This window comes from Furipterus horrens, unplaced genomic scaffold (genome assembly GCF_987537825.1).
Source record: "Furipterus horrens unplaced genomic scaffold, mFurHor1.1.pri manual_scaffold_4, whole genome shotgun sequence".
NCBI lineage: Eukaryota > Metazoa > Chordata > Mammalia > Chiroptera > Furipteridae > Furipterus > Furipterus horrens.
In genome coordinates this window covers 134,499,712-134,526,445 of record NW_028327174.1, presented here as the reverse complement: position 1 = coordinate 134,526,445, position 26,734 = coordinate 134,499,712, and the positions used below count along the sequence as shown (strand labels likewise).

Here is a 26,734-nt window from a genome sequence, read left to right as displayed (position 1 = left end):
GTCAGTCTTCTAAATCCCATTTTGCGGTGAGAGGCCTGAAAATTATAATAGCATGAATCAATACTTGCAGTGTATGTCTAAGAGGCGGTGCCGTGAAATAGGAGTAGGATTGTTATGGACATATTTCTCCGTAAATGTTGTATGGTATCGCACCAGTTCACCTGATTTTTCTTAACAAAACTGTAGGCCACCTTTGAGAAAAACTCAACCTAAACAATGGAAAAAGTCTCCATTTATCTGCACATTTAATTTACATATAGCAAAGCCAACACACACCACAGAGTGGTTTAAACGAACAGCAGCTTGTGGTCTATTCCAGCCCATTAGGGTTATGACAAATGTGATGCGGGGATGCTGGGTCTGGGCTGTTGCGCTGGTATATTTGTTTCTTCCTGTCTGTCGTCTGGGCTTTGACTCACCTACTGATTTGTGTCAGAGTCAGACTGCTGGGTCACGGCCTACACTGTCCAGGTTTTATGGGTCACTTTCTTGAATCAATGATGATTTTTCCACTTAAGAGAATTGTCTCCGTTGGCAATTGTTCAAAATGCAGCATCTCAAATGCAGACTCCTCAGCTATATTTACATGTACTGTGCAGGCTATTTCTTTTCTTAGCTCTGAATTCTCCAGACATGCTGCAGGTGTGATTCCTCTGTTATTCAAGGGTGAGTTGGAAATAGTCTCAACCAGGGTGTCTTCACAAATTGCCCCTCCCTGGGGTTGTGATGGGAAGCACTTTAGAGACATCTGTGGTTTTTGATGGAAAAAAAAACCCCAAAAGTTTCCTACTGAGAGTCACCTAATCCTTAAATCGCTTAGACTTTTGTGAGCACCTTGTTGTCTCCATGACTGCTCAGTGATACTGAATAGTGTCCTTTTGCTATTTTAAGATTTTTCTCTTTGTTAAAAACCATATACGAATGCCTCATCTCTCTCTTACACTCACACACACACACACACACACACACACACAATGAGTTAATCATAAACCTGTAAAGTAAAATTTTGAATTTTAACTCTGAGAAAAATCAACATTATTAATAAGAAGCTGGTATAACATATTTAAAGGTAGAAATTAATGCATAAAATAGATTTTTGAGTGCTTAATGCCAGGAATGTTTTGCCAGCATATTCTCATTTAACTTTTTAACAACTTTTAAAGATAGATATTCCTTATCTTAGAGATGAGACAGCTGAGGTTCTGAGATGTGAAATAACCTGCCAAGGCCACTCTAGGTGCAGGGCCAGGCCCGAGGCCTGTTGTCTCTGACAACTGACATCTCACACTTCTTATTCTCTGTGATGGCCTTGAGCTAATTTGCAGCTGGTTATTACATTTAATTCAAAATCCTGCTTCCATCACAGTAAACACAATAATAATCACACAACATGACTATTTGCTGTGGCCTCTGGCTAAGGCCATTTGATTCAGAGTCAAAACCTCATGTTTTTATAGGGTTTTTCACTTTGTCAAAACTTATTAGGGAAAGTTTTCATATCTGAGGACAATCAGACTTATTCTTCTCCCTTTAATATAGAGATATATCAAACTCAGTTTTATAAATGTTAGTCAGTCTCTCTGCCTATCATTCTCTGTGTTTTAGAAAGAGAACTTGTGCTTAGGTGTCTCTTTCAGAGGCAACAGTTACTTAATGAACAGTTACTTAACGAGAGAGCGGAGACGAGAATTTATGTCCCTAACAGAGAGTTTATTGTTCTAATACATCACACACTGTGGTGTCTAATCTGTCCAAAGATGGATTCCGCCTCTATCAATAGCCCTTCTATTAATAATGTTCAGTGACTGAATATGTCAAGCTCTTAACTGTTGTTTTGGAGAACTGAAAATGTTTTCAAAGTTATATCCAGAAGGCGTTGCCATTTCTTAAACATGTTATATGATTAGCAACTGAAACTATGACAGGAAGGAAAAAATAAACATGCATTGACAATCTGTTATTTCCCAGACATATCAGTAGGCACTTCACATAGAATAACTCTGTGTAGCTGATATTAACTCCACTTTACAGGGCACAGAAAGTCAGGGGAATTAGTCATTTCCTCCAAATGTAGGGATGAGATGGTTTAATTCTAGTCTATCCAACACTATAAAGCCTTCCTTCTTTTCATTACCGTGCCACTATCTAGTATAAAAATAAAATATATTGTATTTCATCTCTGGCCCACCTCAACAAGAAAATTGGGCACTCTCACTGAAATAACTCACACTAAAAATAATGCCCCTTTTCCTCCCTTGAGCTTTGCAAGTTTGAAGAGCGGAAGATGGAACTCTGCTACATCTAGGAATGCTGCCTACAGTCGTCTGAAATCAGATGATAGCATTCTTATCACTGTATCTGCTTTTCTGAGATGGGCCCGCTAATCTCATGTAAATTTTTAAAGTCTTTTTTGTATAATGGAAAATTTCAAGCACATAATAGAGAAAATCATATAATAAAAAACTGGTACTGCAACCTGGCTTTAATAATTTCTGCCCTAATTTTAGGCTCTATATAATATTGACATAAATTATGGCATGTGTGTGTATTTGGTGGTGAGTAGATAATTGACCATATGCTTTTACCTTTTACACCCTAGTTCTTAACCCAGTCCAAGATGAATATTTTTTTCTTCCAATTCAGAGTCATTTAAAAAAAACACAATATGAGAGATAACAAAACATCAGCTGTCAAAATAAGGTACAGGAGGGATATATGTAAACGTTTCACCTTGGAAATAAAGCAATGCCAGGAAAAGAGTGTGACAACTATGAAGATTAGAAGCATGAAAACAGAAGACCATTTGGAGCCCTTCTGCTGGCATGAGTGCATGCCTATTGGCTCTCTTCATGGTTGGGAAGGACTGTGAAAGGGCACAGCCACGAGGAAAAGACCAGTGGTTGACTTGAGAGACACAGCTATTCTTTGCTACGTGGAGTGTCCGCCTTAGGTATCACAGCTCATCTGCCCTGAGAGAAATGGAGACTCAGGGAAAGATATTCGTTATGCTGTCATTTTTCAGTTATCCACACAAATGCTTGGGAACAGAGGTATGGGTTAAAAAAGATGAAAGATAATAAAAACTCATTTGTATTTGACTTTGAAATGTATTGCTGTACTTACATTTTTCTAGGGGTGTGTCTACGCTGGCGATTCCTTTCAAGGACTCTCTCTCTCAGTCTCTCTTTCTGTCTCTGTCTCTGTCTCTCTTCCTCTGTCTCTCTTTATTTTAATGGCAGGGTTTCTAAAGGTCCTGGTCCTTACATATTATAAACACACATTTAAAATATTGACAAAGTTACAACTAAGCAGATGAGATTCTAAGAGTTACGGTGGAATTTTTCAAAAACAATTCAGTTAACAGACTTGAAAGCAATTGTCAAGTCTGTGCTCACATACAATTACTGAAGATGTTAGACATCACACTCCTTCTGATCCATTTTCTTTGTCGACAGGGTTTCCAGCTCTGTTAACAGCTCCCCTCCAGCTCTCGTTTCCACATGATAGTAAGTCTGTTCCCCACACCCCTACTTCTCTCTTCTTTCTGCTGGCTCCTCCCACACTGGTACTAAGAAGATTTTTTTCCAGACATTGTCGTTACAGTAAGTTGTGGGAAGTGAAAATAAGGTGTTCTTTAAAAGTATAACCAAGTATACAGTAGTTGTCTATATTTATACATCCAATGTAGGAAGGAAGGAAAAAACTTGTCTTTTTTTAATAAAGATTTTATTTATTTCCTTTTAGAGAGAGGGGAAGGGAGGGAGAAGGAAGAAAAACATCAGTGTCTGAAAAATACATGGATCTGTTGCCTCCCCCATACCCTCAGTTGGGGACCTGGCCCTCAACCCAGGCATGTGCCTTGACTGGGAACCAAACCAGTGACCTTTTGGCTTGCAGGCTGGTGCTCAATCCACTGAGCCACACCAGCCAGAGCATAACTTATTTTTACTTGCCTATAAATTTACAATTCAGCTCCCCCCAAATCAGTCCTTCACTTGTATAGATTTGGTATGCTTTTATCTGAGGATTCAATCTGTTAAAAGAGCAAAGCAGAGGATTTACAGATATAGTGATTTTCCTATCCTGAATTACCTGGTGCTGTTTGTATTTCAAAGCTTCTGCTTCTTTGCCATATACGTGCATGTGATTTGCTGGATCATCTGTTCCGCTTTTAGTTCAAACATTGCAGTCACCGTGCTTACAGCGTGATACAAAATAATACCAAAAATTTTGCCTTCACACTGAAGAGACTCATCTCTGTGTTGGTGAAACAATAATTACAATGGCAATAATAGTCACCAGTATTTTTTGTGTGTTTACTCTCTACCAGCATTGTTTGAGTGCTTTACTTGCATTATCTCATTGTGTCCTCACAATATCCATATTAGGTAAATTCTGTTATAATCCCTCCTTTACAGATGGGGGCACTGAAGCTTCATGGGGTTAGCTAACCTGCCTCACAGTACAGAAAGGGCAGAGCTGGGATTCGAGCACAGGCAGAATGACTCTGGAAGCTACGCTCTTCACGCACGCTCGCACGCACAGACCAAATGCTGAATATTAATCCTTGAGTGTGTGAGTGAAGCTGCAGTGCTAAGGTGGGGATAGACATAAATAAGAGCGAATATAGGGATGAACATAGTCAGGATAAGCTTCCTGGGGAAGATGAGTTTGAAGGAGGCAAAACAGATGAGAAAATAGCGGTAGAGAGGAGAGGAAGGGTAGTTAGTGGGTAAGGCACACAAACGTAGTGGAAGGGATTAAAGGTCCCAGGAAAAAGCTGGGGAGAGAAGATGACAATGGAAACACCTCTAAGCTACAAGTCACTTTAAGAGAAGTGGTGGTCCATTGTTTTGCTTTTTAGTAGCAACATGCTATCATACAGACTAATGGAAATCTTTATAAAATACTGTTTTTAGAGACTTCCATTTCCCTAATGTGTTAGAATTGGCTCTGACTCCCTTCCCTAATGTTATAATCTGAGAATTTTTCTTCCTGTAGTATTTTTATTTTAAACATGCAAGACTCATTGAAGGAAGTGAAACCCACCTGTGCTTTTGATTTTGATGACCAGTATTAATTATCATATCTTACACATAATAAATTCTTTTTCAAAGTCTCATTTGAAAGCACATTAGGTATGTATATAAAAATAGTAACCTTGGAAGTAATAAGGTGTCCTCTAAAGTTAGTCCTATGATATTTTATGATTTAACATGTACTTGGCATATTGGATAAAACGGTTTATTAGCTATGGTTTTATTGGAGTAGATAACTTATCTTTTCTAAACGTACATTTAACCTTGGTGCCAGGATACTTGATATCAAGGTAAAATGTAATATTTAGAAACAATGCCTAAATAGGAAAGAATAATCTTTGCACATAGGAAATGTGGTATATAATTGCTTTTAGGGTTGAATCATGTTTTGAAATGTATTTCATAATACAAAATCTAGCACATTTAAAAGTCACTTTACCAAACTCTTTAATAATACTGGTTTACTTTTAAAATTTGGTGTATTTTACTTAAGATCATTTTTTATGCTTTTAATTGTTAAGCCTTCTGATCATATGAATTCTTTTCATGTTTCATTGTAGTCATATAAAACATTTTACTTCAAAGGAAAAATGTTATGAATTTACAGCACATTTAGAATTTAAAATCTGTTCCCTATTTTGTTGATTAAGACATAGGAGCATTGATTATGAATAAAGAACATGCTATGTTGAAAAGAAAATTAAGGATCCTGATGTTTCTCTGCCAGATAGCATAAAAACTGGGAAGACCACAGGAATTTTTTCAACATTATTAGTCTTTTGACAATGTGTAGGTCATATAAAGGACAAATGAATATTTTGGAGAGACTGAGAATGCCAATTTTAGCAGACTGTCTAATCACTGTAGATAAATATTTGTGTTCCTGGGGATTATTTGATTTTTATCAAAGCAATTTGAATTGGAAACATGGCATGTATTAAGTCATTGGTACTTATTGTCTAATTCTTTTTCCCATAGAAGTTTCTACCTACTGAAAGAGCACTAAGTCATCAGTTAGACATAGCATGTAATGATCCTTATCATATGCAGACAAAATAAAAGCCTTTTAAGAAGCTACTTCACAAGACATCTGCATAGCTTTCCTCACAGGAACTTGTTAAACAAATAATGATTAGCAAAGCTATTGGGTCAATTGCTTACACCAGTTTAACAAGAACAATTCCAAGATGTCTAGCCCATTTCACATTCCATGTGACTAACTATGGTATCCAGAGCTTGGAAAATATCCAGGCAACTCACAGTAGCATTTCTTAAATACTTTGTGAACACTAAATTTTAAGGAAAGTGATAAAATTGGTTTACAGAGGAGAGTCTTCAAGGCATACCCACTGTCATGCTATAAATAGTCTCAGTTGTGTTTAAAAGTTGTTTAAAATTGGTGTGGGGGTTAACTGTGGGAATGGGAGTGGGCTGGGTAGAAGGGGAAAAGGGGGGAAAGTTGGAACAGCTGTAATAGCATACCAATAAAATATTTAAAGGAAAAAAAAATTTCAATGGGAAAAAAAATCCAATGCTGAAAAAATTGCAGATTTAGCTCCTATCTATATTGGAGTTGGCAAATGCATAAATCCTAATTACTGACTTGAAGATTTATTGTATGCAGTAAGACAGCTATACTAGGAGTTTTGTGTGATGCTGCAACAAAGAGGGTACTGTGAGTTGGAATAATTAGTTTTTTTTATTGTATTTTTTTCCATTACCATTTAGTCCCCTTACACCCCTCTCCCCCCAGCAATCACCACGCTGTTGTCCATGTCCATGTGTCCTTTCTCCTTTTTGCTCAGTCTCTCTCCCCTTAGCTGTCAGCCTGCTCTCTGTCTATGAGTCTGTCTCTATTTTGTTTGTTTGTTCAGTTTGTCCATTAGATCCCACATATGAGTGAGATCATATGGTGTTTGTCTTTCTCTGGCTGGCTTATTTCACTTAGCTTAATGTTCTCCAGGTCCATCCATGCTGTCACAAAGAGTAAAGTTTTATTTTTTACGGTATATTAAGCACTCCTTTACACTTGCAGTTATGCATTGAGTGTGGTAGACGTGAAAGAAGGAAGATTTAGATAGAGATAGAGATAATAGACAGGAAGGAAAGGAGTTGAATCAGACCAGGAGAACTTTGGCAGGCTTGGAGTCAATTCTGTTGTTGTTAACTAAGGCAGGTAGGAATATTAGTTATGGAAAGATTCAGCACGCAAAGGATCAAGTTCAGAAAGAGCCAGGGAGAAGACCACTTGATACTCTAGGTCCCTGTCTTTTGTAAACAGAGTCTGAAATCCAGGACTTTAGAGCTAAGACAAAAACCATGATCAGGGACTTTAGAATACCATGTCACTAACTCAGGCAAAGAATCTGGGTAACAGAACCAGGGACCTAGGATATCATCACTAACAGGTGACTAAAGCAAGTACTCCTACACTTCCTGCTTGGAGTCCAAACTTGTGAAGGGATGAGCCAAGTAGTCTAAGAACTTAACTGAGATACTTCACTATTTTTATAGTTGTAAATTGGAAAATGGATTACTGGGAACTACAAATTCTGCCTAATCAGCCTTTACATTGTGAAATTTGCCAGTGAAGTTTCTTAAAGCAGAAATGAGAATATGAGACAGACCATTGGTGCCAGATTTTGTTGTTCAAGTTAGTTGTTGAAGAGCCCAGTGTTAAAAATTAACTTCAGCCTTTTGGTGGTGGTAGCCAGAGGGTTTTTTCCTTGGATGATAAAACTGTTCTGCAAAGGACAGTGAGGCAGGTTGGTGAGTCACCCAGTGTGGGCAGAGCATAACGTCCGCTCGCCTGGGAGGCACATGAATAGCAGACCGGAGAAACACAGAAGCATTATCCTTCTTACGATTTCCTTTCTTCCACAGTCAGCTAAGTCATAGGTCCCCTGGGGAGGTCCTTTAATTGGTTAAAATGTCCTATGCTATTCCTTTGAATGTTTTAGTAAATACGAAAATTTTTTGATAATAATAGCAAAAACAAAAAACGAAGTGACTATCTTGATTCTTCTTATGGGTTAAATTGTGTCTTCTAAAAAGATCTGTTGAAGTTCTAATCCTCAGAATTTTGGAGCTAAGATAAAAACCCAAGATAAGAATGTGATTTTTTTAAGTGAAAATAGGGTCCTTGCAGGCACCATTAGTTAAATTAAGATGAGGCCATACTGAAGTAGGATGGGCCCTTAATCCAATATAACTGCTGTCCTTATAAAAAGAGGAGATTTGGACACTGAGACATGCATGTGGGAAAATGGCCATGAGAAGGTGGAGGCAGAGATCAGAGTGATCTCTAGGCCATGGAATGCCAAGGATTGCTGGCCATCACTGGAAGCTAGGACAGATTCTTCCTCAGAGCCCTCAGAAGGAATCCACCCTGCTTAATCTTGATCTGAGACTTTCAGTCTCCAGAACTGTGAGATAATACATTTCTGTTGTGTTAAGCCACCCAGTTTTTGGTAGTTGTTACAGCAGCCCTAGGAACTAATACATACAGCCCCTTCCCATTCCTCTGTCTTATTCTCTTCCACCGTTTACCCTCACATGTTATTATCCATTGAGACCAAATTGCTTTTCCTACTGCTTGTGACCTTTCTGTCCAGAAAGTCCTCCTTCCTTTCTTTATTTGTCAGGTACCTATTTAAAAATAATTATAAAAACTTTCTTTTTGACTATGAAATATATCAAGCCTACATAGTAAACAATATAACAGATGTTAATTCTCTCAATATCTAGATTTATCAGATGACTTTTTTTGCCATATCTGATTCAAATCTAGTCTTTTACCCTAAAAAGGAAATAATATTGATAGAATTAAAGCTTCTCTTCTTCCTATACTCTTCCACTTCCCAATTCTCCCATCAATGGCCATTCTTATTTATTCTTACTTATTTTTAAAGTAGTCTCCAGAACATCACACAGGCTAACTTAATAACTCTATCTTCTGTTCCCACAATATTTCAAATATAACTTCTGCTAAGCAACATATATTATTTTGATTATAGTCTTTCTACAAGAAAAGAAAATTACTGGTAATTTTCAATCATTATCTGATGCCTACACAATTTCTAGCTCTTTGTCAAGCAATTTTAATTACATAATGTCTACACAAAAACATTTGACCCTTACAAGAGCCCAGCATATAGTCAGGACTAGAATTGTCCTTCTTCTTGCAGAAATGAAAACTTCACGAATTTCAATTGTGTGTTGAGGTAGATTACATTATTTGTCCTTGGTACATGGTTGTTGGACTATATTTGGTGGAGTGTATTTGGTGGAGTGTATTTCCCTGTTCCCCTGGTATAAGGCTTGGCCATATGGTTTGTTTTGGTCAACAAAATGTAGGCACAAGTGACTGTGAGTTTCAAGCTGAAGCTTTAAAGGTTTTTGTGTTTCTGCTGTCCTCTGTGCTTCTGTCAGTCACCGTGAAAAACATATTCCAAGTTGTTGCTGGTCTCAGAATGAAGAGACCTAACTAGTTAATGGTAGAGGCAGACTAGAACACATTACCTGACTAGTAATCCAGTCTTCCTACTAAATTATTCTGTTATTTATTTATACAGTAAGCACATATTTTTCATGTATTTACTATGGAAAACAGAACATAGCAACAAAAATAACAGACTATGGTCGCTGCCCTCAGAAAGAGCATACTTCTAGTGAGGGAAACAGACAAAAACCAATAAATATAAATCATAATATAGTGACAAACTTTTACAATAGCACAAGCGTCCTTCTGAGAGAGAATAATGGACGGGGTGAAGGACAGGAGAGGACAGTCTTTATGGTGGCCAGGGTAGGGCTCTTTGAGGTTCCAGTGAAACTGAACAAGCACATCTTTCTCTGCCTCAAATGATCTCAGATAATAGTTTCATTTTTTTGTTTTCTTTTATTTATGTAGTGTCAGCCCAACTGTGTGCCTTTGCTCTAGGCTAACCACTTATCCTTGGTTTGCATCCTGTGTGTTCAGAAAGCTGTTGGGCTGTTTTGTAAGTTCCTAGAGAAAGTCTGAAAAAGGCTTCCTTTTCCCCTTTCCAAAGTGAACAATTACACACTCTCACTAGGTTCTGAATGAAATCTAATTTCTCTCAGGTGAGAGGTATTCTGTATAGGAAAGTCAAGAGAAAAGTGTGCCATTAGCAGTACTGTAGGAACTGTGGTCAGCAATGAGCTTATAAAGGCCTTTGTTTTCCATGTTTTGATTGGCCCTGTGAGAAGCCTGGAGCGGCTCACACACCCATCTGCATCCATATTAGTGGGGCTGAAAAGTGCTGACACAGGTTTGCAGATCAGGGCCTGTGGCTTGCCAGGGTAAACTTGTGTAATGCACTGTACATCCCTCCTAACAACAGTGGTTCTTTTGTCACCTAAACAGAGGCTTTTAAGAACATGAGTCATTATAAAGAGCTTTAGAAAAGCAGGCAACATCTTCCAAGATTGTGGCTTTACGCAATCCCCCCATAAAGTATCAGAAGCTCCGGAAGCAGTGAGGCATTTCATGAATAACTAACTATAGATTTAGAATCATAATCAAAATTAATTAGACACAAGTAATATTTTAAAGTATAATTTATGAATGTCAAAAGAAGCCCAGTATTATGGAGAATTGAATGAAGATTAACCAAAATATTTTTTTGAATGTACATAAGTATATCACAAATAAGAATACTTTCAATTTCAAATTGGCCTGGGAATTTCTAGTCTACTGGTAAAAGCACAAATTCAAGGAAACTAGCTTTAGGATTTTCATTTTCTTACTTTTAATACATACAAAAATGGAATTGTTGGAATAAGCCGGGAAAATAGTCCTTATTTCACTATTCAGCAAGTTTTCTGGTTAACATTTTAATGCTGTTTCTGCTAACATTTTCTCTACAGATAGTTTTTACCTAGTTGAGCTCATATAATACATGTGATTTCATTTCATGCATTTTCTTTCACTTCTGTTATTCATTAGGAGAGATCAGGGGTTGGCAAACTGTGGGCCAAATATGGCACACTGTCTATTATAGCAGAACAAAGTTATATTCATTTACAGAAGTGTATGGCTGCTGTCATACTACAAGGCCAGAATTGAGTAGTGACAACTAAGTCTACACAAGGCCTAAAATACTTGCTTTCTGGCCCTTTATGGAAACAGTTTGCTAGGCCTTTGGATAGATTATTAAAGGCACGTGTGAACAACATTCTAAGGCTCTTGTAAACATACATCAAGAGTTTATGTAGTCATTGATGCTTTAACCAGTATTTGTCTGATGAGACTACCTCTTCAATTGTTTGTAAAGATATATAAACCAGTGTATATACATAATTATGTAATTAATTTTAAATATATATAAACCAGTTATAAGAATTATATAAAATTTTATATAATTTTGGAATTTAACAGATATAGAATAGTGTTATGTCTCTTTCTACACTTTAATTTTTATTTATTTCTTTGTGTAGCAGTTATAATTTCCCATTGTTATTTAAGCACTTTTATTTTCTCTTTTCTCAATTGCTTTTTATGCTTTGTGGCCATTTTGAAACAGAGTTTTCTTTAAAAAGTAAATTTGTAAGGGCTCCATATCAATTCAGAGTTATAAACACTTATTTATTATTTTTACTTTGAATACAGAGTGTGGCAAAAGTAGGTTGTTCATATGGAAAATAATACAATAATGAATAAATAATAATAAGCACAAACTTTGTGTTTTGTGTACTCACAAGTTTACATTGCACTGCTGACGTTAACCTTGATTACTTGGCTGGCTAGTGTTTGTCAAGTTTCACCACCCTAAAGTTATTATTTTTTTTTACCTTTAAAAAATACTGTACTCTTTGGAAAGAATTCATCATGCACAGTCCACATTTAAGAAAGAGGGAGAAACAAAGTCAAACTCAGAGAAACAGAGAGCAGAAAAGTGGTTTCTAGAGGCTGGAGGTTAGGGAAATAAGGAGAGGTTAGTAAAAGGGTACAAACGTTCAGCTATAAGATAAGTAAGGTCTGACGTCCTACTGTAAAGTGTGGTGACGATAGTTGGCGATGCTTTATTGTATAACTGAAATTTGCTAAGAGAATAGAACTCAAGTGTTCTCAGCAAAAACAGAAAAGAATAAATATGTGAGGTGATGGATGTATTATTTAACTAGATAGGAGGAATCCTTTCACAATTTATACATATGCCAGATCACCATGATGTACACTTTAAATATTTTATAATTTTACATGCAAATTATACCTCAGTAAAGCTAAAATTAAAAAATCCAAGCAGCTCATCAGATTAAAAATATAAAAGAGTTGGACATATATGATCTCCCTCTTTGAGCATGAATATATATTATTTGGAATTCTGCATGGAAGATTTTCTCTCCTTCCCCATTTGTTTGCATAGTCAATCATTTATTTATATTTATAACAGTATGTACTCATGAATATTTATTTTATACTTTGGGTTAAAATCCAATACTTCTGTTTATTTTGCTGCTCAAATTACTCCAGATTTGGCCATGGAAAGGTCTTGCAGTTTGGCTCCTATATGTCCTTGACATATCCCAGTCTATATAGGCTTCTTCTTTTTTTTAAGATCTTTCTTAATTTCTGGCACTACAAGATATTCCTGGCTTATCTTGCACATCTACTGCCTCAGTCCTAGAATCACCCATTTCTTCAAGGAGCCCTGATTCCTTTAGTTTCTTTCTATTAGAAACCATAATCTGGGCACTAGGTGTATACTTATTGCCAGTAGGTGTAGTGGCTTCTAAGAACTCTTAGCTAAGAAAACAAGGTATTATATGGGTCTGCTAAACTGTATATATACACACACATATGTAATCTCTGTATGTAATTGCCTGTTTCAATAGCAACCCAAACATGAGTTCATACTGATGTTTGCAACTCTAATTCAGTACCACTTGTGTCACTTTGGATTTCCTTGCTTATCTGTATGTTCTCACTAGTAGGTTTATGCTTGTTCATATGGAAAATAATATGATAATAAATAATACAAGAATAAACTATGTTTTATATACTCACAATTGTAAACCTACTTTTCCCACACCCTGTACGTGTGTAGCACTATCAGAATTGTTAACCCGTATCCTTGTGGAAAACTTTAACAACTAGAGTAGAGTGCTAATGTACAGTACCTTTTACTTTATGTCTTAGAGACTCCACTCATTTCAAAGCTATGTGGTCTGTCCACTGATATTTGACTCTTATTTTACTGCATATTCTCTCTAGGTTTAATTCCTGTTCTGGTTGTCAGTCATGATGCTAACAAGATTATGAAAGGAACAGGTGGTATATGTGAGAAATTTTCAAATTATTTGAGGTCATAAAATAAATATTTATGGGCATATATTTAAAATATAGCCTTGATCAAGCAGAAAAACTGATATTACATTGCAGATAGCAAGTGTGAAGAATGTTTATGTATAAATGAATCCCACCAATATACGTAAAGAAGTAAGATTGAATGGAAGTTGTGGGCTTTATAATAAAATATTTCTCCTCCTTTAAATCTTCTGTTTTCAGCAAAATAATCACAACTTTTCCGACATAGCTATTGCTTATATTACATATTATATATTATAATGTAAAGATAGGTGTGGGATTTAGTGTCAAAAATCAGTAATGCAAATATCAAAACATAAATATCACAGGCATCTCATGCTAAGTCACTCTTACAATATGCTCCCCAACACTGGCTGGTGTGGCTTAGTTGGTTGGAGCATCTTCCCATAACCAAAGGGTTGTGGGTTTGATTCCAGGTCAGGGCACATACTTAAGTTGCAGGTCCAATCCTCAGTCTGGGCGCAGGTGCTTGGGACGCCAGGTCCAGATGTGTAGGATTCGGTTGGACACCAATCCCCCAATTGGGGCTTCTCTCTTGCATCAGTGTTTCTCTCTTGCCCTTCCTCTCTCCCTTCCCCCATTCTCTCTGGTCCCCCATCTGTACCCTGGGATTATCTCCTTGATTGAGGCTTTGCTATGTGGTAGAACCCAATGTATAGTATTAGATTTGCACTGGGGATGACTTAGATGAGGAGACATTGGAAACTGAAGCTTTGGGCAATTTGAGATTGTGAAGGCACTGGCAAGGCATGGTTCAATCATGGACATTTCTTAGCACACACTGCTCAGGGATAATGGTGAATGGCAATTTTAGCAACCAGGACCTGACAATAGCAAGGTAGTCAAGGGCTCAGTCTGCTCAGGAACTAAGGTCTGTATCACCTCACTAGGCTAGAAACCTAGGCAGGTACGAGTGCTGACTGAGGGAGAGGGAACTTTCATATAGATGATGGAGAAAGGAGACAATAAATATCAACTGTGACTTCAGGACCAGTTGCAACAATAAAGACTGCAGCTTATTGTATTAATATATATCTTTTAGGTCATGTGTAGAGATTATGGCTGAATACCACATTAAAGACTTAGAGAGGTGAATGGGACTTATTATAGAAGATAACATGTACCTGGATAATATAAAAAAAAACAGACTGTATGAATTGCCTTTGGATTCCTGACTCACATCCTCTTGGCCTTGTTTTTTATTTTAGTGCCTGTGCAGTGAGCAGTTTGTCTTACCTCATGCTGACAATTTTTCTCAAGCATTGGATGCTTTACACTTTTGCTCTTGGGGTTTTCCAATGTCATGGTTGCCTTTGGGAAGCACTTTGTTCAAGCAGGTTTGCTCAGCCTGAAAGTACATAGAAATTTGTACACCTCAAAGTAAATCATAACTAATGGGGGACATGAGCTAAAGATAAAAATCATCAGTCTTCAGTTAAACAATTCCAAAAGGCATTCTACATCTTTAGAAGGTATTGCAGGCAGAATTGAATGCCAGTTGCCTATGATGGTGATTTTAATAATGCATCTGTAAATTTGCTTTTCCACCTTTCCTCACTCTTCCCAGTCCCTCACTCCGCCTCCCTTTACAAGTTTCTGCCTAGGACACTGTTTTTGGGAAAACTCTAGATAAAGAAAAATGGTCCTTAAATTCAAGGAAGTCTCTATCTTCTATTTTCTATCCTATTTTATACTGTTTTTCTTTGCTGTTCCCCTGATATAAGCCAGGTCAGGAGGAAAGTGATAAGTGCTGCAGCAGGAGTTGCTGTGGGAAGCTCTGAGGAGAGAAGGCCCACTCAGACTAGGATATTCCAAACAGCTTCTTGAGTCAAGCATTCCTGTAACTGAGTCTTGAACAATGAATAGTCTGGATTAGATATGTGGACCAGCAAGGGGGAACATTCCTGAGAGACAAAACTACAAATTCAAAGGCAGAGAAGTATGAGTAAATATTGTAAGTTTATAACTTGCAAGAAGTGCATTATGTGTGAGTGGAAAAATATGGGAGTCATCGTTCTTTTTTTCTCTTTCTCTCTCTTTTGTTCTCTATTTCCAATCCCTCTGAAAGTACATTATCTTCTCTTTAATACCCAGTTACTACCTTAGTCTGAAACAGCATCGACTCTCTGTGGACTTCTGAAATACAGTAGTGCCCCCTTATCCACAGCTTTGTTTTCCGCCATTTCACTTGCCTGCAGTAAACCACAGTCCAAAAATATTAAATAGGAAATTCCAGGAAGAAAAAAATTCATAAGTTTTAAATCGCACACTCTTCTGTTCTGAGTAATCTAAGGTCTTGCTCCATCCCGCCCACGCTCTGCATCATCTCTGTCCTGTGTACCCATGCTGCTGACACACTCCACCCCTTTAGCTGCTTAGTAGCCATCCGGCTTACTATATGGACTGTTCTGCTATCTCCTTTTCCTCAGTAGTGGCTCCAAAGCGTAAGGATAGTGATGCTGGCAATTCAGATATACCGAAGAGAAGTTGTAAATTGCTTCCTTTAAGTGAAAAGGTGAGGACAGTACAATGCAATATTTTGAGAGAGAGACCACATTCACTTAACTTTTAATAGAGTACATTGTTATAATTGCTCAATTTTATTTATTATTAGTTATTATTGTTAACTTCTTACTGTGCCTAATTTATAGATTAAAGTTTATCATAGGTATATGTCTACAGGTAAACAGTGTATATAGGGTTTGGTGCTATCTGTGGTTTCAGGCATCCACTGCGGGCCTTGGGACTTGTCCCCTTCAGATAAGTGGGGGCTATTAACCCATGTAACTGGCCTTCCTGCTTCTGTTTTTTCCCTTAAACTTTAGTCTTCACACTGCAGCCCAAGTAATCTTTGGAACCTGTAAACAAAATGACATTAGTCCCCTGAATTTAATCATTCAGTAGCTTCCCATTGTACTACAGCAGAGCCCAAGCTCCTTGCTCTGCTTTCCTTGCCTTTCCTTGCCTTTTACCACAAGATACGGGCTCTGCCCACTACTCTGACCTCATTTCTTTACACTGTCTCTTCCTTAACATGCTTTGGAAATATCTGGCCTTTTCCTCAATTCTCAAACACTCCAAGAGCCCTACCTCAGGACCTTTGTATTTGCTCTTCCCTCTGTCTACAATGTTCTCTGAATCTTTATAGTTGGCCCCTTCTTATCTTTAAGTTTTTAGCAAAAATATAATCTCCTCAGAGTTACTTTTGCTTCTTCACTCATATTCTTGCTTTAAATTGTTCAGACCACTTGTGATCATCTGAAATGACCTTGTTTTCTTGTTTCCTATCTCTCTGCCACCAAAACCACGTGCTTTTCAAGGCAGAGATGTGCTGCACATGTATCTTCATCCCACTCTGTGTCCCGAGAGGCTGACTTCTGGCTTCTAATCATGTTGAAGCGAGATCACAGAGCGAAGGAAAGGTTTGGTGGTAGCTGGGTTTTTCTCCCCAAGGCCACAGCTCCTTCTGGGCAGCCATCTCCTACAGCTCTTGGTTGTCCATAGCTGCTTTCTCTTCTGGTCGATTTAGGTCTGGGGATAATAAACTTGGGCTATTTGGCTTCTCTTCGTGCTCTTCCTAGCCATCCGTGGCTAGCCTCAGGATGCTCCAGTTTCTCCTAGTGCTGTCCACATCCTTTACGGACACCTCACTAAACTCTTTCTGTTTCAAGTATGCCATTTCTTTCTTTCGGAGACCTTGACTTCTGTTTTCCAAAATACAGTATTGCCAGTACCTTGCAGAGAGCCTGGTACAGGCAACACTCAACATGTCTTTGTTGAATAAATGGATAAGTGGGCATTTGGGTTTGTCAGTCAGAATCTATTAATCTGCAAGCTCCTTTAATATTTTAATAACAGGATTCTATTTATAAAACTAAACTTTTTGAGAGCGTAGTCTATGTATTCTATTTTTTAGTCTAAGCCTACAATATAGTGAGAATGGGCAAAGATTATTTTCATTAGAAAGGATTGTATGTTCAGTTATTGGAAATAAAAAATATTTTTAAAATATTTGTTTTCTGGAATCTAAATCATATAATACATGTAAACAACATCTATTATACAGGTGAGGAAACTGAAGGTCAGACCCTAAGACAGATTTGTGTAAGGATATTATGGTACCGGAAACAGTTTTTCCTTTCAGGGTTTTGCTCTCTTGATGATTCTAGGTTGTTTCATCAATTTCTACGTGAATCCTCAAGTAAGACTTATCCCAGTCATCTTACCCTATTAACCATATTTTTTTTCAGTTGCACAAGTTTGCCATTTCGTTCCAGTAATCAATCTCTTTTCTGATAATTTAGAAAAGATATGGGAAGCAGCTGCTACTGAACTCAATCTTTTACCAAATATTCTTCCTCAGCGGCCCAATTCAACTCTGGATAGTCCTGAGCATTCTGTCACTAGATCTCCGGCCTCCTAGAAGGTGGAGGAAGCAGTGGCAATTAATCCATAGCTCCTGCTCCTACTGATACCCTGGCAGGTGACTCCCCACTCCTGGCTTCTCTGCAGGGACAGCCCTCCCTGAAGTCCGGCTCTCTCAGTCAACCCTTTAAGTCTGCACAGTGTGGCTTAATGCAGGAGGCACCTATACAGGGCCTTTTTCATTCTAATTAATTGACTGTGTGTCTAGTTATGGCCTGCTTGTGGGCAAGAATTGTATGTTAAATCTTTAAAATCTTAGAACCAAGCACTGTTTTAATACTTAATAATCAGTCATTGAATTCTATTGAATAAAAATAAAATTCTTCAAATTTTGAACTTTATGCCAGACTTGTCAAAGTTATACCGATAAACTAGCTCATTCTAGGCATGCTCTGGGTTGTGAAACTGAAGAAGGAATTTAAAAACTTGCAATAAATTTGATAAAATTACACATTATGGTTACAATGATGATTGCATGGGTACGGAAGAGAGGTGAGAACAAAAAAATTTCAAATAGATTGTTGTAGTGTAGTAAAGTAACTGGTAATTAAAATTTTTTTCACTTTAAAAGTACTATATTAAAAGGATATTAAAATGAATACAAGGTTGGAGGAAGAAAACGTGGAAGAAAATGATAGATGAGCAACAATCATGATTAAAAAACAGTGATAAGAGAGTTAGAAATCAAATGGTTTCTGGCCTGCAGAATTTGAAAAGAGCCTCAAGTGATGATGACCATCTCCATTAGGGACCAGACAGGAGGCAACAGGCTTAAGTTACTTCACAAGGGATTTAGATAAGAGAAAAGGAGAAATTTTCAGACAGTGAGATTTGGTAGACATTGGAATGTGTAACTGGGGAAGCTGGTGGAATTTCCTTTTCTAGAGGTCTTTTAAAAATAGAATAACATCTCATCTGCCTGAAGGATGGACTCTGTTTGACCTTTCAAAGTGTCCATTGAACCGAGCAGGTACACCATACTGAGAAGAAAGAAAGCTTGAATGATCCTGAGGAGCTTGAGTAATGAAAATAGGGTGAACACATTTAATATTTATTTTATATATGTCGCATATGTAAATTATGACTGTTACAGTTCTTTTTTCCTCTTGGATGAATGTTTTCATTTTTAAGGTCTGGAGGTTAGGGTTTAAATAAAAATATTGCAGGGAGGGTAGGAGAAACTGTTACTTTAAAATATATTTTATAAAGAATATGAGAGTAAAAAAGGATATTTGGGACATCTTTGATTTTGATTTCACTTCCTATTCTAAAAAAAAACCAAAAAAAACCCCCAAACCAAAAACACCCAACAATGCCTGTTCTGTTGGCTTTAATAATTTTAGGATAAAACTTTAAAAATTAATTTACTCTAAATGTTTCCTACAGTGTTTTCGGCAGAGCTGGTATTCAAAGCTGGAAGAGGTTCTCTGTATTTAATTTCCTCCCAGGAAGTTTACCTTCAGAAGTCCAAGTGTGAGGTCAAGTTTTGGGTTGCTGGAAATGGTCATGTACTTTACTGTCTGAGCACCCAGACAAGGCTTAATGAAACATCTTTTTTTTGTGGACACTGGTAAGGATTAAAGTGTTTTAACTATTTCCTTTAATTTATGATTTGTCATTTCTATGTTCAGTGTTCCAAAATTCAGAAATAAAATTATATGTAAGAGCTACATTCTCTGAATTGAGCTACAACTACAGATTTTCTGTCATAGCTGTTATCTATCTTTCTCATTCCTAAAGAACAAAATGTACTGTAGGCCAGAGGGTAGTAAGCTTTAGACTCATTAATTACCTCAAGCAGAAAACAACTCCAAGGTATTCTGAACTTGATGTTTTTCTAATTCTGTTTTACTTGACCTGAGGACATTTATAGGTTAGAGCAGTAAGTTGTAGTATCTCATATTTGTATAGCTTCTTATATCTGTCCAAGTGCTTACTCATCTAATATCTAATTTGATCTTAATGAGAACCTCATGAATATCATGATCGTCTAGATGGAGTCTCAATAAGGCGATATAACTTGTCCAAGATCACAAAACTAGAAAAAGCAAAACTGGCGCACTTTTGATTTCAAAGCCTGTCTTTTCCACTGCATCATGCTATGCTGTCTATGCAAATCTGTGATTTCCTGCTGTTTCATTTTTTTTCACCATTGACTAGAAATTTGCCTCTGATTCATTTGGAACCAAAATCATGTTAGAGATGACACTAATGTTATTATCTCCAAATGGAAAGCTCTGCCGGCATTCTCATAGAGGAAAACATCAAAGATTTTTAAAAATTCTGACATTCCACATAATAAGTCCTGTAAATTTCTGATAGGGCACTCCATATGGAGATTACTACCTATTCTAATCCATGCTAGCTAATATTAAGCAGCATTTTTATTAAAATTTACTTTAATTGTTACATTAGACTGAGAAAATTGAATGCAATTTCCACATTCCACGCTCTCTGTCCTGGTGTCTTTGGGGGTACAGCGGCTTTATTTCCTTCCCTAACAGTTCGGAAGTTTGTTTAATACTGACTCAGAGGAAGTATTCTGGCTGAGTACTCACATGGTCTTGTTTACAGCTCCGGAGTGCACACAATAGATAAGCCACTGACTACGGACTTCCACAAGACAACCGCCTGCCCCACCCCCACCCCCCACACACTTCCTGGGTGTGTGGGCGTGTGTACTTGTGCCTGTGAATTAGGATTGTGCAATTAGCCTGCTAGCTGCAGCACGTTGCAATCACTTCACATCTATTAAATATTTCTCTGCAAGCCTAATTTTATAAACCAAAAAGTCACTGTGTTCCATGGAAGGTGTGCTGATTACTAGTAATTAACACTGAAAAGCCCATGAGTTTATAACAAGAACAATCTGATATTGAGGCAGGGAGTAGAGAAATTTGCCTAAGGAAATATTGTAAAATAAAGCTGCAAATCCCATAGAAGTACACTGTTCCATCTATAGGATTTCTTTCCTTGATTGTAATTATAATTACCACGTATAGACAACTTACTATGTGGCAAGAACTTTGTTAGGTCAGCATCTTCTCATTGATTTTAATCTTAGCTCTGAAAGATGAATATGGCTAAAGCACTTTTATAGAAGAAAGAAGATCAGAGAATTCGCAGGAATGTGTTCTTTGTCACATTGATAGTAAATAATAGAGTGATGAAGGATGCCAGGACTGTTCGACTTCAAAGACCAACTATATTTTTTATATAAATTTTTCTTTTTAAAAATGTTCTGAGTATTAGGAGTTCAGACTAAAGATATTTGGAAGATGACAATAATGGGGAGAGAATAGCTCCACTAAACTCTTGAATATTTTAAGGAAGGTGGATACAAGGCAGAAATACCACATAGACCATGGATCATTCTTATCCTGAGATGGAGAACGTGTACATGACTTTGTAATTTGTATCAGATGTGGTTCTGAAGTGATTAAATCAATCATGGACATGTATTGAACATTAAAAATCCAGAAACAAATTTTCTTCTACCGTCTTCACATAAAAACTAAGCAACCTGTACCATCTCAAGATAGTGCTTACCAAATTTAGGGATTTTTTTGGTAACTCTTAGTTTTAAAAAAACATCATAATTCTTTATCTTTATTCTCTCTTTTCAGCTGCTGCTAAATTATCAGGCATGCTATGTACCACTTTTGCAGTGGGTAGCTTTATTTTTGCAAGTGCGTGGACTGGAGTTTGTGGGTATGCAGACTAACAGGCATTGAAAAATCTAAATGAATGTGTAAGAATGACCACAAGGCACCAGGCGTGGGTGTATTTATCCGTTTGTCTTATTACTAAGAGGTTTTAGTTCCAAAAAAATATCCGGAAGGAATTAATTTTGGGGAAGTGGGGAGGGAGAAGGAAAGGAACAAGCTTTTGAATTTTTAAACAATTTATTTGAGTTTCCAATTGATATATTCTGTTTTTTACATCAGAATCAGGATTTCTTAAGGGACAGTTAAGAAATGTTTTTGTACCAGAGTTCATAGGCCTTAGGAAGTTGATTTTGAAATTTATTTAGTATGTTAGCAAGAAGTCATTTTATTATAAAGAAAATTGGAAACAGAAAAGATTAAATATTAGTTATTAAAAAAGCAATTGAGACTTTTTTCAGCCCAGAGACATGTTTGTTTTGGTGGCATATGCTATGTTCCATTTGCAAGTTAATTGTGCTGATATAATCCTATCTGCCCTGGCTGGTTTAGCTCAGTGGATTGAGCGTCGGCCTGCGAGCTAAGTGTCGCTGGTTCGATCTTCCAGTCAGGGTACATCAGAGAAGGAAAACTCTGACTCCAAAAAACCTCCGCTGCCTTGCGGCATACCTCTTCAGGGGAAAGGCTAAGGGAGTAAACCCTGACAGAAAATCCGGAGCCGGAGTCCCTAAGGCGGTTTGACGTTGTAGTCAACACCGGCAACTCCTGCGGCGCACCTGAAGCCAAGCTGTATTGACTCCGTCTTTCCCTTGGATCCTTCAGCTGCGAAGAGAGGGGGGGTCTGCTGCATGGGCAACAGCAGACCCTCCATATTACCCTGCCCAGGCTCTGTAGCTTCAGCGTCATCACAAGATGTCGATTCAACACGGGAGGAGACAGATACCATGTCACTCCCGAGTCGGACTGCACAGCCATTCTCGGCAGTGCAGATAGACTCTTAAGAAGCTACACCATCGTCTCTCGAGACGGACGGCTGCCGATGACGATGAATCCTATCTGATGTTCTGTTCCTTAAATTGGTCGTGGAGTTTCATGGATAGAGCAGAAATGAAGCTCCTTTTCACTCTTTTCATAGACAGCATAGAAAATGGTCAAGGAATTCAGTTCTGGAGTCAGATTGCTTGGGTTAAAATCCAAGCTCTGCCTGTATGAAGTTTTATGACCTTGGATATGTTAACCTCTTTATGCCTCAGTTTCTTTATTTGTAAAGTGGGGAATATAATAGTATTACCTAACCTGTGGGGTTATTATGAAGATTAAAATAAAAAAATAATGATAAGTATCTGGCACATAGTAAGAGATCAATAAATATGGCTCTTCTAAAAATTTATATGTACTAATAGTCACCTTTTTTGATGAATAGACTAGAGTTTTAATACATGCATATGTCATTGTAACCACCAACAAGCCAATACAGTAGGATACAGAATAATTTTAATACCCTTCCAAAATTTCCTTATGCTGCCTCTTTGTAAGTCAAATACTAGTGCCTGCCACCCCCACCTCAGATCCTATCCCTGGCCACCACTAATGTGTTTTCTGTCCCTATAGTTTTACCCTTTTCCCAAATGTCATATAAATGAGCTCATACTATATGTAATCTTTTGAGACAGTCACCGTTCACTTAGCATCATATCTTTGTGGTACAGCCTGATATATATGGGATCTTATCTGAAGAGTTTACTTCATAAAAAAGGGATTAGATTGTTATTTTTTTACTTATTTTATTTTATTTTTATTATTTTTCTATTACAATTGTTCCACTTTTTCCCTCATTGCTACCCCCCACCCAGCCCACCCACCCCTCCTCCCACAGTCAATCCCCACCCTGTTGTCTGTGATTTTTTTTTTTTTTTTTTTTTTTAGAATCATTATGGGGAAGAGAAAACTCAGATTAACATTATCAAAAAGGAGAGTCTGGCTTAATAAGAGAGACATTTTTCAGAGTTATCAAAATATCAAATGGGATGCATCTTGAAGAGGAAATTATTTCTCTGTCATTAAGAGCATAGAGACCTAAGCTGAAGGGCCATTTAGAAAGAAAGGTGAAGAATAATAAGAGTGAAATATAAATTGACTGAAAAAATAAGTATTGAAAATCGTGGTGTGTCATGTATTTGTGTGTGGGAGGGCTTGGTCAAGGCAAGGTGTTGGAAGGTCATAGGTAATCCCAAGTAATCCGTAAATGTGACCACATCAGCTCTGTGTCATGTGGGTGTATGTTAACTTTGTTGGGTACAGAGGGGACCTGGGCCCTCATTACCTCACCAAGTAAATTGCATACATGGGGAGGTTAGGTAACAGCTATTATAAAAGACGGAGAAAAGACAAATTCTTGACAAGGATTGGGAAAGAGCCTGATGGGGGGATAGCAAGATGGGAAGAAGGGAAGGAGCTGGGCAGAGGCTGAACAGACAAAGCTGCAACTGGTGGAGTCAGAGTTGTGGGTCAAAGCAATGCATATTTGGATCCCTGCCCTGGGGCAGAAATTATCATGATATTTTATTTTATTATTATTATTTTTTTATTCTTATTCAAGGACATTTTTTCTTTTATTGCTTTTAGAGAGAAAGGGAGAGAGGAAGGGAGAGAGAGAAACATCATGTGAGAGAAACATCGATTGGTTGCCGTCTGCACATGCCCAGACCAGGGATTGACACCCGGATCAGGAATCTGCTGCTCTAGGCCAGGGGTTGCATGAGCCTGCGCCCTGAGCTGGAATCAAACCCAAAACCTAGGTATATGCCCTGAGTGGGAGTTGAACCTGCAACCTTTCAGTTACAGAATGGTGCTCCAAACAACTGAGCCACACTGGCCAGGGCATTATCATTATATTTTAAAATATGTATATTCTCCTAATCAGAACACACACACTATTTAGTATTATGGGTGTGAATGTATGTTTTTAACTTAATCCATCTTTATTCTACAAATCAGTTAATTTGCTCCTAAAGAAAGTGAAAGTTTACCATACCAACTATGTTTTTCTGGACCTGACCTAGGGCAATTTATATGCTAGTTGATTTGATCCTTGAGTCAATGCTCTGTGAGAGAAGTTATTTTTCCATTTTATAGATGACAACAAACATTCTGAGAGATATAGTAAAATATCCAGAGAAAGAGAGATAGTAAATAAAAGCAGAGCCAGATTTTGTTCCAGGAATGTCTGTTAATCTCCAATGTCTAGTCTTCTGCCTTTGCTGGGTTTCTGCCTTTGCTTGGCTTTTGGCTTCACTTTGCTTTCACATGGCAATAGAATAATTGGATATGGAATCTTCTTTCTACTTAGAAATCCATGATCCTGTTTTAAAAATGAGGGAAATATATCTTATATTTTAAAGTATATTCTAAAATTATATTTCTCTTGATGTGCTTATTGTTATTAGTATTAATGGTGATAACAGTTTTCATCCACAGTTACTGACTGAGCTTAGTAAGAAGTGTAGGACTTCTGGTCAAGGTGGAGGCATTGGTAAACGTGACTTGCCTCCTCACACAACAACAGCAAAAATACAACTAGATTACAAAACAAATATCACCCGAATCATCAGAAAATCAAGCTTTATAGAAGTCTGACAACCAAGGAATTAAAGCAGCCACATTAATCCTGACAGGTAGGAGAGGTGGAGAAGCAGAGATGCACAGATAGGCATGGAGGTGCGAAGACATAGAATGGGCAGTCACACACCTACATGTGGTGGATAAAAATTGGGAGGGATACCTCTGAAGCGAGGGCTCCCAGCACCACACCAGACCACCTAGACCAGGGTTCCAGTGCCAGGAAGATAAGCACCCATAACTTCTGGCTGTAAAAACCAGTGGGGATTGGGGCAGTGAAAGAAACTGAAGGATTCTCAGGGGTCTCCTCTTAAAGGGCCTACAATGTACTTAGGACTTATGCAGACTGACTTCCTCTGGACTTCAGCACTGGGGTAGCAACTAGAAGGGCACCTATGGCATGTGGGGAGAAACTGAATTGTCTGGCATCAGAGCGAGTGCCAGGGGACAATTTCTTCCTGCACAAAATTCCAGAGGCCAGGCAGTGGCATTGTTGCCTCTCTGAGCTCTCCCCCCCACAAAGCCACAGAGCGGTGACAACATATAGGAGACTCAATCGACCTGGTTCACATAGGTTGCCCCACCCTGGTGATTACCTAAGGCTCTGCCCCATCCAACTTACTGGTGTGCTTTTCTATACTAGGCCATGCTACTAAGAGAGAGAATCAAAGCAACTCTACTTAATACATAGAAACAAACAAATGGAGGCTGTCAAAATGAGAAGACAAAGAAATATGACCCAGTTGAAAGAACAGAACAAAAATCCAGAAAAAGAACTAAACAAAATGGAGATAACCAGTCAGATGCAGAGTTCAAAATACTGGCTATTAGGATGCTCAAGGAAATCATTGGGTACTTTAAAAACAAAAAAGACTCAGGCAAAAACAAAGGTTATACTAAGTGAAATAAAGAAAAATTTACAGGGAATCAACAGTGCAGTAGATGAAACTGAGAATCAAATCAATGATTTGGAACATAAGGAAGAAAAAAAAATTCAATCAGAACAGCAAGAAGAAAAAGGAATTAAAAACAGAATAGGCTAAGGAGCCTCTGGGATCACTTCAACTATACCAACATTCAAATCATAGGGATGCTGGAAGGAGAAGAGAAAGAGCAAGAAATTGAAAACTTATTTGAAAAAATAATGAAAGAAAAGTTCCCTAATTTGGTGAAGGAAATAGACATACAAGTCCAGGAAGCACAGGGCATCCCAAACAAGATGGATACAAAGAGGACCACATCAAGACACACCATAATTAAAATGCCAAAGGTTAAAGATAATCTTAAAAGCAGCAATAGAAAAGCAGGTAGTTACTTACAAAGCAGTTCCCATAGGACTGTCAGCTGATTTCTCAAAAGAAGCTTTGTAGGCAAGAAGAGACTGGCAAGAAGTATTCAAAGTGATGAAAAGCAAGGACTTATAACCTAGATTACTCTATCCAGCAGAGTTATCATTTAGAATTGAAGGGTGCATAAAGTGCTTCCCAAATAAGGTAAAGCCAAAGGATTTCATCATCGCCAAGCCATTATCATATGAAATGTTAAAGGAACTTACTTAAGAAAAAGATCAATAATATGAACATTAAAATAGCAATGAATTCACAACAATTAAATCTAAAAACAAACAAACCAAAAAA

The 26,734-nt window shown here is 37.6% G+C and overlaps 1 long non-coding RNA gene across 1 annotated transcript; it reads right to left on the bottom strand.

Annotated features, from left to right (window-relative positions):
* Positions 1 to 26,472, bottom strand: LOC150012883 (uncharacterized). Its single transcript, XR_016510785.1, has 3 exons — positions 26,417 to 26,472; positions 14,626 to 14,737; positions 1 to 35 (listed from the first exon to the last, which is right to left on the bottom strand). It is a non-coding gene; the product is annotated as an uncharacterized LOC150012883 (long non-coding RNA).
* Positions 26,473 to 26,734: the final 262 nt, after the last annotated feature.